We start from the raw sequence: 14,881 nt of genomic DNA, 5'->3' as shown, positions 1-14,881 counted from the left end.
TTTTGCAACAACCCCATAGAAAAGAACGTTACGCAGCCATTTGACCAGACACAAAATATGTTGCACACAGGGACCTGGCATTAACGCCAAAACACTTTGGAAACTATCATTTAACTTTCTGTTCCAGAACCTCATCTTCTTTGTGTTTGCTTTTTTCTTTATTGGGAAGGGAAAGAGGTACCAAAGAGATAAGACTGTCAGCTTGTGATGTATTCGCTTTAATGTACTGTACTTCACTGTGACCCTTATGGCAATAATGTAAACAGAGCAAAATCCATAACAAAGACCTTCCTTGGAGAGGTCACTTCTGCCAGCTCTGTAACAGGAATATAGCTGGAAGATATAAATCTTCAGATGTCAGCACACAAAGAATTCAATTCATTGTTTGATCTTAACCAGATAAAAACTGAAGTTAATTTTTTTCCCCAATGGAACACATTCTTTCAGTGTATATTCTTACTGTTACCGAGTTGTCTTCAGATAACCAGCGTGGCAAGGTTGTATACCAAATCTAAAAACAATAGCAGCTGGACTGGTTATTCTATTACTCAATAATAAGAGCTTATGGCTTAAGAAGAAACTATGTTATAACTTTCCATTTCTCTCAGAAATATGATTTTGTAAGACTGTTATTGTTGGGGTCTATATATATATATACACATATATACACACACACACATATACATATATATATATATACACAGAGAGAGAGAGAGAGAGCGAGAGAGTCGATAATTTCTATGACAAGTTGTTCAGTTTATAAGTAACAAGGGAAAAAATGATGGATTTTTCTTGAAAGCTAAGCTTGGAATTGGTATATCAAGCTGGGTTTTAACTTGTTCACGAACTATTCTGTAAGTGGAATCTAACATATCGACAGAATTGTTGCAATTCTTAATCTGAATTGAAGTCAGCTCACTCCAAAGTAGAACAGCAAAACTAATACAGCTAATAAGAACAAAAGCTATTTTTTGTAATTAAAAGTAAATAAATAAGACTGAGTACATAGAGGAGGCAGATATTTTGCAGTCACTTTCATAGTGGAACCACTCTTCAAGGGACAATTCTCTGATAAACTCTAAGAATTCCCTACTCTGTATTATCTCATAAATCAACAATGCAATCTCAAACAAAGGATAAGTGATGCAAATCTGACACACCATCTCCAAATGATGACTTCTACTTCCTAGCAAATCCAGCCTTGACGGCAATTAGGTCCACAAGCAGACAAACTTAATTAACAGGAATGTATGAGATCTAGCAACTCACTAGTAAAGCAAACCCTATAACAACATGGTAATACTGGTGCTGAAAAGGCTCTTGCCTTTGTATAGGACTGGCAATAGCAACACAAATAGAATATCAGAATTTGATCTCATACTGTGCCTTTTACTCAGAAGTATTCCTAGATTTTAAGAAATAAAGGACCTTTTGGATCACCTGATCTCCAGCATAACAAAGACCTTAGAACTTCACCCTGTAATTTCTGCATCAAACCCAGTACTTCTGTTTGAGCTGTACTCCCGACGCAAAGACATAAGGCACTCAATCACAACAGTCATTATTAGGAGCTGAAAAATAGTCTTACATATTAAAACCTCTTATTGACAGAGGGAAGGTGGACCAGAACACTGAGTTTACAATCTGAGAAGTGGCATGGAATTTCTTGTTTCAGGGCGATAATCATCAGAAATGGACAGAAGGGAATTCTACATAATATCTCAGCTAACCTGTAGAACTGTACTAGGTTTAAGCCCATCACCTTCTGGCCCAAATGAGAGAATGCTAGCGCATAAGCTTATGGCAACATGAGAACCATTAAAAATAATAAATAAATAAACAATAATAAATAATCTTACAATGCTTCCAGAGCTGATTTTAGATTTTTCAACAGCAGCAGAAGTAATAATTGTGTCACCACATAATTTACTCAGAGTCAACTGACAGCATAATACAAAAGCACTACAGTTTTTATTTCGCAAATAAGGAGTATAACATGCTAAATCATGTGGTGAAAGGAAAATCATGAAATTGCACATATCTAAATATAGAGAAAATATTTTTTACTTTCAGTTTATTTAAGAAATTTAAAGAAAGTGCTGTTAAAAAACATGTCTTTCAAATTAGAACCAGAAGGGAGAAAACAAGCCTTTTGTAATAAACTCAACTTTGAAACCTATCCTCTTGGCCAGTCCTGAACAAACACATATAACCCAAGTGCTTGAAAATTTCTTGTATTCCTTTTGATACAGCTCTCAAATTGTGCACGCCTGCATGTGCTTGAGAGAGAGAGAGAGGGTGTGTGTGTAAACCATTGACTGAGATACATCAGAAACCTTTAGAAGATGTTCTCTCTTTCCTTCTCAACAAAAAGAAAAGGAGTACTTGTGGCACCTTAGAGACTAATAAATTTATTTGAGCATAAGCTTTCGTGAGCTACAGCTCACTTCATCAGATGTATCCGATGTGTACTCCTTTTCTTTTTGCAAATACAGACTAACACTACTACTCTGAAACTTCTCAACAAAAAATACCATGTTTAGATTTGTTGTACATTACACACAATACTGAAAAGATGTTAGATATAACCAGGCAAACAGGTGTAAAAACGTTCCATTACAGAGTTAGCATGATAAAATGGCTACTTACCTTTTATTGTGATTCTTCAACAGCATTGTGTCTGCATAGTCACACTAGAAAGGAATGTGTCCCCAACCCAGCAATGCTCAACTTCAGAAATATTCAGAGTTCAGCTTATAAAAGGACCCCCAACTACCTCAATTCCTCTGGTAAACCAAGAATGTGGTAAGATTAGTAGTTACAGGCAAAGGGGAAGATGGGCAGACAGTGTGAAAATGCTGATACAACACTCTTGAAGAGCTACAGTTATGACAAGTAACCATAACTTTCTTCTTGTGTTCCAGTCAATGGCAGAGACACAGCGTGGTTTCCTACCTCCACAAGAGTTCTGCCACCTTGTTTCAATATTACCACTGCGTGGGTGATGGATAAGCTTGAGGAGGCAGCTGTCGATGCTGCTGAGCTGAACACTATTCTGTTTTGAGATCTTGAATAAGCCAATTTTCAGAGTAGCAGCCGTGTTAGTCTGTATTCGCAAAAAGAAAAGGAGTACCCGTGGCACCTTAGAGACTAACAAATTTATTAGAGCATAAGCTTTCGTGAATCGCTGCACGGACAGGTCATTTTTGTTGGGCAAGAAGCAGTACACAGTGGCCTGGTTATTTATCAGGATAAAACAAAGACCCTGACCATCACTATCATGCAGCCTCCAGCTCCAGGTTATAACCAGCTCAGTATTAACCCGTCCAGGCAGGACATCGGGAAAGTGGTAACTGTTGAGGACTTGGGCAGCATCATAGACAGTACTGGAGGATGCTCAAGAGATGTAGACACCTTTATAGCAGCAGCTGCCACCATATTTTTGGCCCTTTGGCGTCCTCTGTGGAGATGCCACATCAAAGCTTGCTACAAAGCTGCAGATCAATAGAACGTTGGTTATACCAACTTTGTTGCATAGCAGCAAAACATGGCACTGACGAAGTCTGAAGAGCATTGGATTGACATTTTCAGTTCTTGTTGTGTTTGCCAACTGCTCCACATTAAGTGTCAGGACGAGATCAGAAATGAGGATTTTCTAAGCCAAACACAGCAATTACCTCCATCATCAGCACTGGTTCTGCTTAGACAGCTTTCTTGGTATGAACATGTTATTAGAATGGAAGTCCAACGAATTCTGAAGCGTCTTTACCAAAGAATGCCACTACATAGCTGGAGATCCGGTGGTCACCAAAAGCTTCAGTGGTGCGATAAGATTTCCAGGGATGGACAAACTGAATATCCAGCCAGACTATCATAAGAACCTATCTAGAGATCAATCTTGGAGCTGCTCAGTCTGCTAGACGGGCACATTCCATTGGAATTTGCCATGATGATGATGGTTCCCAAAGCAAGTCTCAGAATCAGATGCTGAGTTGAGAGAGTAGTGCTGTATAAATGTCTGAAGAAAACCCCAGGTGGCAGCCCTGCAGGAGGAACACTTTGCACCTAAAGCATAAGGTGTGCACTTAACACTATCTTTTATCAATCTGAAGAATGCAAATGAATATATGCATCAACTAGGGGAGTTTATGTACATACAGACAAAGCCCAAAGTGAAATATTTTGATTTGGAACGTAATTTTAATTGAAAGAGTGAAAAGTGAAAATAGTTATTTGAAGTTCAAGCTTACAGTGCTGCATCCCTTGAGGACACAGGCTTTTATTAACAAAGGAAACGCAGTACCAGAAAATCCTAATCCTAAAAGTAAAAGGTCACAAAGCAGCGGCAGCAGGTTACAGCTCTTTATTTCCTTATTTGGCCAATAGCAGCCCTCCTTTCAAGAAAGTTCAGCAGAAGTTCAGATCTTACCAACCTAACAAACAGAAACATGCAAGGAAACTTGTGGGCTTAAAGGGATACTTAGTTTACAAATGCAGGAAATGTATCATCTGTTGCTCTCACAGACAGGTTTAATTACCACATTTTAAAAGTGAACATTTTTAGCAACACTTTCAGGATCAGGAGAGCATTTCTGACAGCCAGAATGAGTTTAAACACAGTAGCACTATTTTTAGCTTTAAAAATAAACACTTTCATAAATATTCCCAAACCAATTAGCAGCAGCTAGAAAGTAAAGGTGTTTACATTTAGTTAGGACTAGACCCAACAATTTACAGACTGCACATAAGAGACAAAAGAGCACAAGCCCAATCTACTATCAAGGGGTGAATACAAATTTACCCTGTTTAATTTTAAAATATTTTAACTTAACCTTAATGTAAATCAGTTGAACCATACAGACACATGTGCCACTAACTGAGAACTGTTCAAAAACACCTGTTGTACAGCTTTTAAGATTTTGATAGCATGATTCCACATCTTAATGCATTTCCTCAGAAAAACGTAACATTTTTTGTGTGTGTGTGTGTGTGTGTGTGTGTGTGTGTGTGTGTGTGTGTGTGTGTGTGTGTGTGTGTGTGTGTGTGTAAAAATCAAATGAAACACTCTTTGTTGAATTACAATAACGAGCGTCTTTTATTATTACATTACTACAACAAGTATCAGATCCAAAAACCCTAGAAATATTGGAAAGGAAAGGGTTCAGAATCCAAACCTTATGTGTGTTGTCCTGCTGCACATTTAGTGTCCCTAATTCTACAATGGGCCTAATCTAAACCTTGGATGCCAACACTTCTCAGTTTTAGGGTGGGAAAGATAGTGGGGAGGAGGTATTCAAACTCAGGACTCCAATCTAAATAACTGATCTCAGGCTCATTTCTAACTACTGCAGCATTATTACTACAAAACTTCTACTGGTAGTTTAAGTTTATAGGTCCAGCCCTAATCCAGTACCATTTAGGCAAATAGTTTAAAAACATAAAAGTCTGGATGAAGTAGCTTTCAGTTAAATATTACCAGTTGCCTAATTCAGAGTAAATTTTAACTGGTTATTAAGAAAGCACCACAGGGAAAGCTAATATCTATGAACATTAAACAGACATTTACTTTAAATTAAATTAACCATTAGCTATTTCTTCTTCTACAGAGTAAGGATATTTTAAAGCTAGACAATATATTGACTGATGATGTATTTTACAAAATAAGCAGTCAGTTATCAGCTATCTGTTCTTTGCCATCTTTGTAGAAGAAAGGATGGATCAATTAAAAAAAGATGTTTTTAAACAGCAAAGAAAAAACACAAGCCTGCTATATATTACATACTTTTGGTGGACTACACAAAAGATTAAACTCATTTAGGTACCAGAAACAAAAACTATTGAAGTCAAGATCAGCCATTTCATCTGTTCAGCAAATCTTTCAACATTAAACAATCACAACCCTGTCTGTCTCTACCCACACAGTAACAAATAAAAGGAGAAAAAAGCTGTCTGAAATAGATGTTTGCAAGCAGAATGTTTAGTACTGCATATGTAGAGCTAAAAGAGGCTTCAAGAGAATTCTGGCTTCATTTTAATACCTTGCTATTTATTTCTTCCACTAAATTCAAACATGAAACTAGTCCCTTGAAAAACAGACAGTCAGAGAAAAATGTATTTCTGAGCATGCTCTTAATTGCAAAGTCCATCTTAAAGATGAAGATGTTGACTGATGGACACCTAATCTGCCATATTTTAACTAATATTTTTAGAACTGTAAATATATATTTTTAAAAGAATGAAACATGCCTAATTGTACAACATCCATTCATCTAGGAGCCCCATAGCATAACTACCATTAAAACATCAACCAGACTCTTTTTTAAATAAGCCAAACTAATGTACATGCCAGCCAACAAAATACTGCTAAACAGAAGGAAAAGATGGCAATGTTTTCTACTGGACTTTTCCAATCTTTCCAGAAGTGTGTTTAATGTAGATGATTCTGCCACCATAAAACTTGATACGTATTTTTAAACAGCCCACAATACTTCCATTTCACTTACTGATTAAACTATGACAGGTTTCAGAGTAGCAGCCGTGTTAGTCTGTATTCGCAAAAAGAAAAGGAGTACTTGTGGCACCTTAGAGACTAACAAATTTATTAGAGCATAAGCTTTCATGAGCTACAGCTCACTTCATCGGATTAAACTATATCTTCCTCTTAACCATTAAGAATAAAATTAATTTGAAATGGATAATTGATGGAATTGTACAGTGTCTACAAATGCAATTAATCACTTGATGAAGATGATTTTAGGGCAGGCATAGGTAACAAATATGAAAACATGAATCTTAAAGCTTCTTTCACTTTTGTCAATTGAAATGTATTCCACTGGACTACTTGATATGATTTGGGAAAGTAGAATGAGGCCAGTTGGTAGATTAATTAATCAAAGGGCTCATTTAAAAAAGTAGAAAAAATGTACTTCTTCAGATGTTCTTAACACAAGTGATCTGATGTTTAGTAACTGTGTTTAGGCCATATATATTTTCACTTCCAGCATCATGTGGTAAGTCGAGAAATGGCAGCAGCAACATTTCCTCCCAGCCCCACGACTACACAGGGATTTCCTGAATGTCTGCATGTGCCACTAGAGGCTCCAATTCAATAAGATAGTTTCTAAGCATCTGCTTAGGTAATCAGTGGGACTACTCGTGTGCTTAAAGTTAAGCATGTGCTTAAGTACCTTGCTGAATTGGTGCCAGGATGAGAACTGGGAAAAGGAAGGAAAGATGGATAGGTAATGGTTAGGAACACCCGTTATGGTACCATCATCAAAATAACACTGGAAAGCTTGACAAAAAAGGGCAGGGGGAGAGGAAACAAAAATTCAAATGAAAAAACTTATTGGATAAAAAAAAAAAGAAAGGAAAAAATCCTGCCCTTATTTATTTTAAATATCTTAATCTGGGTTTAGTTATCAGTTATTAGTTTGGGTTTGCACACGTTCTTTGTGAGTTTTTTCTATTATGAGTATTAATCACTATAGTCAGTAATTTTAAATTCTAAATTAATAAAATTATATATATTGTGACGGGGCAAGGCCAGACAGCTATAGAAAAGTAGTTTGAGATAGATATATTATCTCCAGGCTAAACAAATCCCTGATACCAGGATAAATTAAATGGCAGCTGCTCCAGGTCAATTAAGACACCTGGGGACAATTAAGAACTTTCCAGAAGGCAGGGAGAAGGCTAGGTTGATTGGGACACCTGAAGCCAATCAGGGGCTGGCTGAAACTAGTTAAAAGCCTCTCAGTTAGTCAGGTGGGTGTGCATGTCAGGAGCTGTGGGAAGAAGTTGCGCGATTGGAGAGGCTGAGTAATACACACCATATCAGGCTCAAGGAAGGAGCCCTGAGGTAAGGGTGAAGTGAAGCTTGAGGAAGTGAGGGCTGCTGTGGGGGAAGTAGCCCAGGGAATTGTACATGTCATGTTTCTAAAAGGTCAGCTACCATTGCGGATACTATTAGGGTCCCTGGGCTGGAGCCCGGAGTAGAGGGTGGGCCCACGCTCCCCAGTTTGCCCCCTCCCCAATTAATCACTGAGACTGGGAGACAACAGAGATTGTGCAAGGGAGAACAGCTTCTCCTCACCTCCCTCACTGGCTTATGATGAAAATGGCTTAGTAGACTGTGCCCCTTGTCTCTAGAGAGAAGGGTTACGTGGAGGGTCACAGTGAGCCTCTGAGGCTCGCGAAATCTGCCAGGAAACGTGGGACCCACAGACACAAGGACAGAGATTTGTCATAATATACAGTGTGTTAAATATCTTTTAAAATTAAACCATGCTGTCACTGGAAAGTTTCTGCTACAGTAAAAACTCTACACAGCTATACTGCACAAGGGCCAATGTAAATATTTGAAAATTCAGGCATTGCATCATGACACTTGCAGAAATAATTATAACATTAAAAGCTGGATAGAGGCTGCCTTATATCTCACCCTAAAATACTGAAGGCCAGAGAAATACTGTTCTGTGTACATCTGAATGTAGTATAACAATGTGTATCTTAAAGATCTTTGTACAGAACTACAGAACAAAATCTGAGATGGTGTAGAAATAATAATATTTGAGTTCCTTCAAAGGAAAGGGATTATGATGCAAGTGAAGAGTAAATTATGCATTTAAACAGATTTAAGTAGAGCAGGGATCATTTCAGGCCTGGAGAATTGTAACTAGTACACACTATTGGTCTGCCATCAAACTGTATAAAAGCTGCCAGGGCAATGAAACACAAGGCCTCAGCAACAAAATCAAAGGCCTCTTAACACTTAAGGTAAAGGAAATTCTCCATTAGCTGTAATAGTATTAGGGTTCACACCGTTTTTAGCCAGTTGCTTTCTGAGGGAGGTTAGGAAGAACAGACAGAGCAAATCCTAGTGTAATTAAGCGCAGGGCTCAAAGGAAGAGAAAAATTAATACTAATATTGGTGAACATCTTCAGAAATAATGTCACATCACTCCTCTGCACATAAAGCATGTTATGACTTAAGTCCAGGGCTTGAGACTTGAGAGCTTCCATGGCTACACATGAGCAGTCTCCAGGGTGGTATAAAAGCTGCCTTTTATAAGCTTTGCAAAGGATACAAGATATTGGGATTTGAAGCCATTACTGGTTTAAGGCCAGGTCTACACTAGAAAATTAGGTCAGCATAACTTAGGGTTGCCAGGCTTCTGGTTTTTGACCAGAATGCCTGGTGGAAAAGAAACGCTGGCAGCTCTGGCTGGCACTGCCAACCGAACCATTAAACGTCCGGTTGGCAGCACAGCGGGGGCCTGGCGCTAAGACAGGCTCCCTACCTGCCCTATCTCCGCATTGCTGCCGGAAACGGCCGCCAGGTCCCTGCAGCCCCTAGATGCAGGCGCAAAGGCAGCTTGTGGCACCTCCCTGGCGGTCCATGCATCTAGGGGCTGCAGGGACTTGGCGGCTACTTCCAGGTACTACGGTAAGCGCTTCCAGGACCCCACACCTGCTCCCAGCTTTGAGATCCCTCCCGCACCCAAACTTCCTCCCAGAGTCCCCACCCCAATACCCTGTCCTCTCCTGCACCCCAAATCCCTCATCCCCGGCCCCTGCCCCAGAGCCCTCACCCTCCCTGCACCCCAACCCCCTGCCCCATCCCGAAGCCCTCTCCCACACCCTGAACCTCTCATTTCTGGCCCCACCTGGAACCTGCACCCCCAGCCCAGAGCCCATTCCCCCCCCCCACCCCAGCCTGGGATGAAGAAAAGGAAACATTTCTGGAAAGAAAAAAATCATAGCGGCTGTTTGAAGTTGCTCAGGGATTTGGAATATTAAAATAAATCCCAGGAAGACAGAATGGGCCAGTCATGTGATTATATGAATCTAATAAGCAGAGGTGTGTAATTAGACCTACAGAATTTTTTTAAAATAAAAGACTATCTTTCCACAGTTAGAAGCCTGCACTATATCACATACTAGATCAGCAAACTAACTGCAGAAAGAATTGTTTGTTTTGGTTTTTTTTAAATGGGATGCATGCTAACAGAGAAAGTAAAGTAATTATTCAAAATGTATAAATCTATAATCAATCACTTACCCGAAGTGCTTCAAGAAAGAATAAAAATAAGACCTGAGGCAGAAGTCTTATGGATAATAAAAACTGCTCTATCTTTGAGCAACATAGATTTTACTTTGTAGATTTTCGAGCTTGTGTAAATAAAGCACTGCTAAGAGCCAGATATCACATGGGCATTCCCCATTGATGGTTCCAGCTGTGCAAATGTACTTTTTAAATGTTAATACCTTATTTATCTTTTGGTCTTTTAACTAATTTGAGGTGGATTCAGTAGAAATGTGCTAGATTAACAGCCCTGCAAATCCATGACTTAATTTATTTATGGAAAATATGTACCAACACTAAACAGAGCAAGACAGTGAAGAACCAGGTATTATGAGTTTAAATTTACTGTTCCCACTGTTTCCCGCTCTTGGACATGAGAGGTTTGTATTCAAGTATGGTGCATAACCTTTGGACATTTGAGTTCCCACCAGAGTTGTTTTGGAGCATTCACATGGGAACAAAGATCACACCGAAACTACGTTGGCTCCATAAACACTTACCTCTTTCCCAGCTGGATGGAAATTACCTTGGGGCAATAAATAAGTGCAAAAATTAGCATTAAAACTCACATATATTTCTGCCAGGAAATCCACCAATTGGTCTAAGAGCAAATGAACAAAACTTAATGTCATCGCCTTCCAGCCTGACATGCCACCTCCAGCCCCTCAAAATCCAGAGCCCAAACACTGTTTACATGAAGGACTTTCCCGCTGAGTGCATGGGGGAGGAGAAACAGGAAATTATTCTGTCATGCTGCCCACTCTGCGCTTGTATTTTGGGTACTTTGTGCTCATTTTCCTTTGCTCCCCACTGTAATATAAAGCAGTGTCTTTGAATTTAAAGGCATAGAATGGAGCATGTTATTTGAGAAAAAACATATGTATAATACATCTAAAGACATATCAATTAGAGAGGGTGGATAGTCTATTTCCAGTTTGTGACATCTGTCCATTAAACAACAGAACTAAACTTGGTAGTTTTTATCCTCCACTTTTGTTTATTATTATTTGCACCTTGGCACTAAGACAACCTTAGTTCATTTTCAGCATTTGCACAAACTGCAAATAAAATTTGCTTTTAAGACTTTAGCAATGAAAATTAGTGGAAGGGTGCTCAGAATATTCACACCAGAAATCTATATTTTATCTATCTAGTACATTTACAACTAGTATATTTGCAATTGAATGGTTTACATTAACAATACGTATGCATACAACATGACTTACCAAAAAACAATAAGTTAATTTTATTTCCTGCACTTCAGATATATAGTAACTCCTCGTGGTATTTATGTTCCTGAAAAATGCAACTTTAAGCGAAACGATGTTAAGTGAATCCAATTTCCCCATAAGAATTAAACGTAAAGGGGGGGGAGGTTCCAGGGAAACTTTTTTCACCAGATAAGAGAGACAGAGTGTGTGTGTGTGTGTGTGTGTGTGTGTGTGTGTGTGTGTGTGCGTGCGCGCGTGTACATGTACAGTATAAGTTTTAAACAAACCATTTAATACTGGTACACAGCGATGATGATTGTGAAACTTGGTTGAGGTGTTGGAGTCAGTGGATGGGATATTTCCCAGGGGATGCCTTACTGCTAAATGATGAACTAGCACTGGGCTGAGCCCTCAAGGGTTAACCCACTGTTGTTAATGTAGCCTCACACTCTACAAGGCAGCACGAATGGAGGAAGGGGGGCCAGCATGGCAGACAGAGACCCACTCCATGTGTGAGAGAGAGAGAGAGAGAGATGTGCATTGCCCCTTTAAGTACGCTGACCCCACTCTAAGTACATTGCCTTTTTAAGTAGATCAGCAAGTTGAGACAGAAGCTGCTGCCAGGAAGCTCCCTCTCTTCTGAGCCCTGTCCTGTCCCCATCTGCTCTATGGAAATGGGTAAGTGGGGTGCAGAAGCAGGGGGGAGGGGGACACCTTGACATTAGCCTCCCTCTTCCCCCTCCCCTCCCTCCTGTCCTGCACAGCAAGCAGGAGGCTCCAGGGAGCAGCTCCAAGGCAGAGGGCAGGAGCAGCACATAGCAGTGGGGGGAGGGACAGCTGAATTGCCAGCAATTGATAGCCTGCTGGGCGGCTGCCACACAGGGAACTTAGGGGAATGGGGAGTTGACAGGGGGGCTGCCGGTCCACCCTGGTTCCAAGCCCTCACCAGCTAGCTACAATGGGCTGCTCTTCCTGCAAGCAGTGGACAAAGCAGGTGGCTGCCAAACGACATTATAAGGGAGCATTGCACAACTTTAAACGAGCATGTTCCTTAATTGATCAGCAACATAACAACAAAACAACATTAACCAGGACGACTTTAAGTGAGGAGTTCCTGTACTTTTCTCTTTGTATTTCTGCCACAAGCAGCAGAAAACACCACTAAATGGCACTATTTGAGAAAGGTATTTTTCTTTGGCTCGATAGTATTTGAAGGGTGGGGGAAAGTTGATTCCTGGACTATGTCTACACTACAGCTTATGTCAGTATAATTTATGTTGCTCAGGGATATGAGTTACACCAACATAAGCGCCGGTGTAGACAGCATTATGTTGGCAGGAGAAGCTACCACCGCTCACAGTAGTTTTATTATGTTAACAGGAGAGCTCTCCCGTCGGCATGGAACATCTTTACCATACATGGTGTAGCTGCGCCACTGCAGCGCCATTATGTATAAACAAGATTTGAAAACTACAAGTCTACAGTTTGGTTTCTTTGTCAATTGTGCAAAGAGTAATAGGTCACATCCCTTTTAAAAATAATCACTAAAAGCACTATACAAATCAAATCAGGATTATTTCTTTATCAAAATTTTATTCAATCTAGTTAATGTTCTAAATTGCATCTGTGCAATCATGCATGTTATTGCACATCTCCAATCACTGAAGAATTGAATCCAAATTTTAGTACCACCATATGAGACTAAAGAAGGAATATTTTCAAAATTACATAGAGTTACATGGAAAAATCTTTTCAAATTTAGTTAGTAGTAACAAATTAAAATCTAAACCCTTTAACAGCAACCAATGTGCATTCAGTGCTATCTGAAATGCCTGAAAGTACACTTATATTCTGAAAACTGAATTGTACAAATGACAGCTTAGCATTATATCTTTATTCTCTTCCGTTAACCCATTATCAAATTTAGCTGAATTTCAGTCAAACAAACAATTCCTTTTTTTTTTTTAAATGACACATTCACAAGCGTATTCTGGTATCTGAAAATCAATAGTGATGGTGCTAAAAGCATTTATCTGAAACCACCCCCGCACCATAAACTGCAGTGAGCTTTCAAATGTCAAAATCCAAACCAGCACCAGTTTTGCCCATTATTAAAATTTCAAGGTATGTATTTTTTTTTGTTTGTTTGCACTTCACCACCAATGATTTCAATTCTAAAATCAGAGACAGCTTAATGCTTGTGATGCACAAAATAGTGTGGCTTGCTTTTCTACCGTTCTGTTCGTTCTGCATTGCTGAGAAGAAGAATATCTTGTCTTTCAAGCACACTGGGCTACACTGGGGGGGTGTGTCCCCGAACTAAGATATGCAACTTCAGCTATGCTATTCGCGTAGTTGAAGTGTCTCAGTTCGACTTACCTGGCCGTTCTCACGGCGGCAAGTCGACTGTGGAGGCTTCCCCGTTGACTCTGCTTACTCCTCCTGCCGAGTACTGGCGTCAATTCAGGGATCGATTTATCACGTCTAGAAGAGATGCGATAATCGATCCCCGATAGATCCATCACTACCTGCCAATCCGGCAGGTAGTGAAGACGTACCCTTCGTTAAATCAGTGCAATCCCCTGGTGTGGGGATGCCTTTACTTTGTTTTAAAAGTCCCTTATATTGATTTAGGTTCAGTTGGTAAGGAAGTGATTTGGCCAACTGTCAAACTCAGCAGATAAAACTTGGAAATGATAAGAAGCAGACAGCATGGCCCTGACCTTCCAGTACAGAGAGGCTATTTTACATTATATCGCTGGCAGGTTATGATCCTATACCTGGCCATGGAAGGATAAACTCAGTGTATAGGTTTATCTAACTCTGATGCCATAGCTCCTATACCATCTGTTCTTCCCTGTCACCAACGTAGGAATTGTGGCCTAGGGAACAAGGCACAGCCAAGGTGTCCCTGTACTGACCACTGACCTCTGGCTGCATTATCAGCCTCTTGGGTTAAGGTTGAGAACGGCTTTCTATTTAAAGGTCAGGTTTTCTAAGTCTCTAAAATTTGCATGCTTACTTGGATTGTCTTGAAGTTTCCTGTGCCTCCTGGGGGTACTTCTTCGTGTTAGTGGGGAAAATTTTGAGTCGTTAGAGCAACGAAAATCAACAGGTTTTCACAACTTTTTTCAGAACACTTGAGGCTCAAACCCATCAGTCTGACTGTCCCCCAATTAATGTCAGTCACTCAACATTTCTCTGAGCTAGCGCATGGCACCCACTCTCACTTTAGGGAAGCAATATTGAAAACATTACTAAAGGAAGAGTTTTGTGGACACGGCCTAAGTGAATTGATTAGTGCCAAAAAGGAAGTCTGTCATGGAGCAAAGAATTGAATCCAAGGTCCTAACCACTGGATCATCCTTCCTCTCATGCCTACCTCATACCATATCCGTCTCCCCCTTCAAACCATGTCCACATTGTCTCCATGCTAGTCCCTACATCCTCTCCGCAAGCTCATCAATCTGCACACCCTATGCTGACACTTGCCTGTCCAGGGGGAGGGAGAATCCAGCTGTCTAGACAGGCAGAGAGGGGCGATGAGATGATGAAGAGGCAGTAAAAGAGGTAACATGCAACC

General features: G+C 40.0%; 1 protein-coding gene across 4 annotated transcripts in view; it reads right to left on the bottom strand.

Annotated features, from left to right (window-relative positions):
• PARD3B (par-3 family cell polarity regulator beta) overlaps positions 1–14,881 on the bottom strand; it is a 644,857-nt gene that overhangs the window by 333,937 nt on the left and 296,039 nt on the right. The gene's annotated exons all lie outside the window — the stretch shown is intronic.

This window comes from Dermochelys coriacea, chromosome 11, assembly GCF_009764565.3.
Source record: "Dermochelys coriacea isolate rDerCor1 chromosome 11, rDerCor1.pri.v4, whole genome shotgun sequence".
Classification (NCBI taxonomy): domain Eukaryota; kingdom Metazoa; phylum Chordata; order Testudines; family Dermochelyidae; genus Dermochelys; species Dermochelys coriacea.
This window is presented reverse-complemented; position numbering and strand designations above follow the sequence as displayed.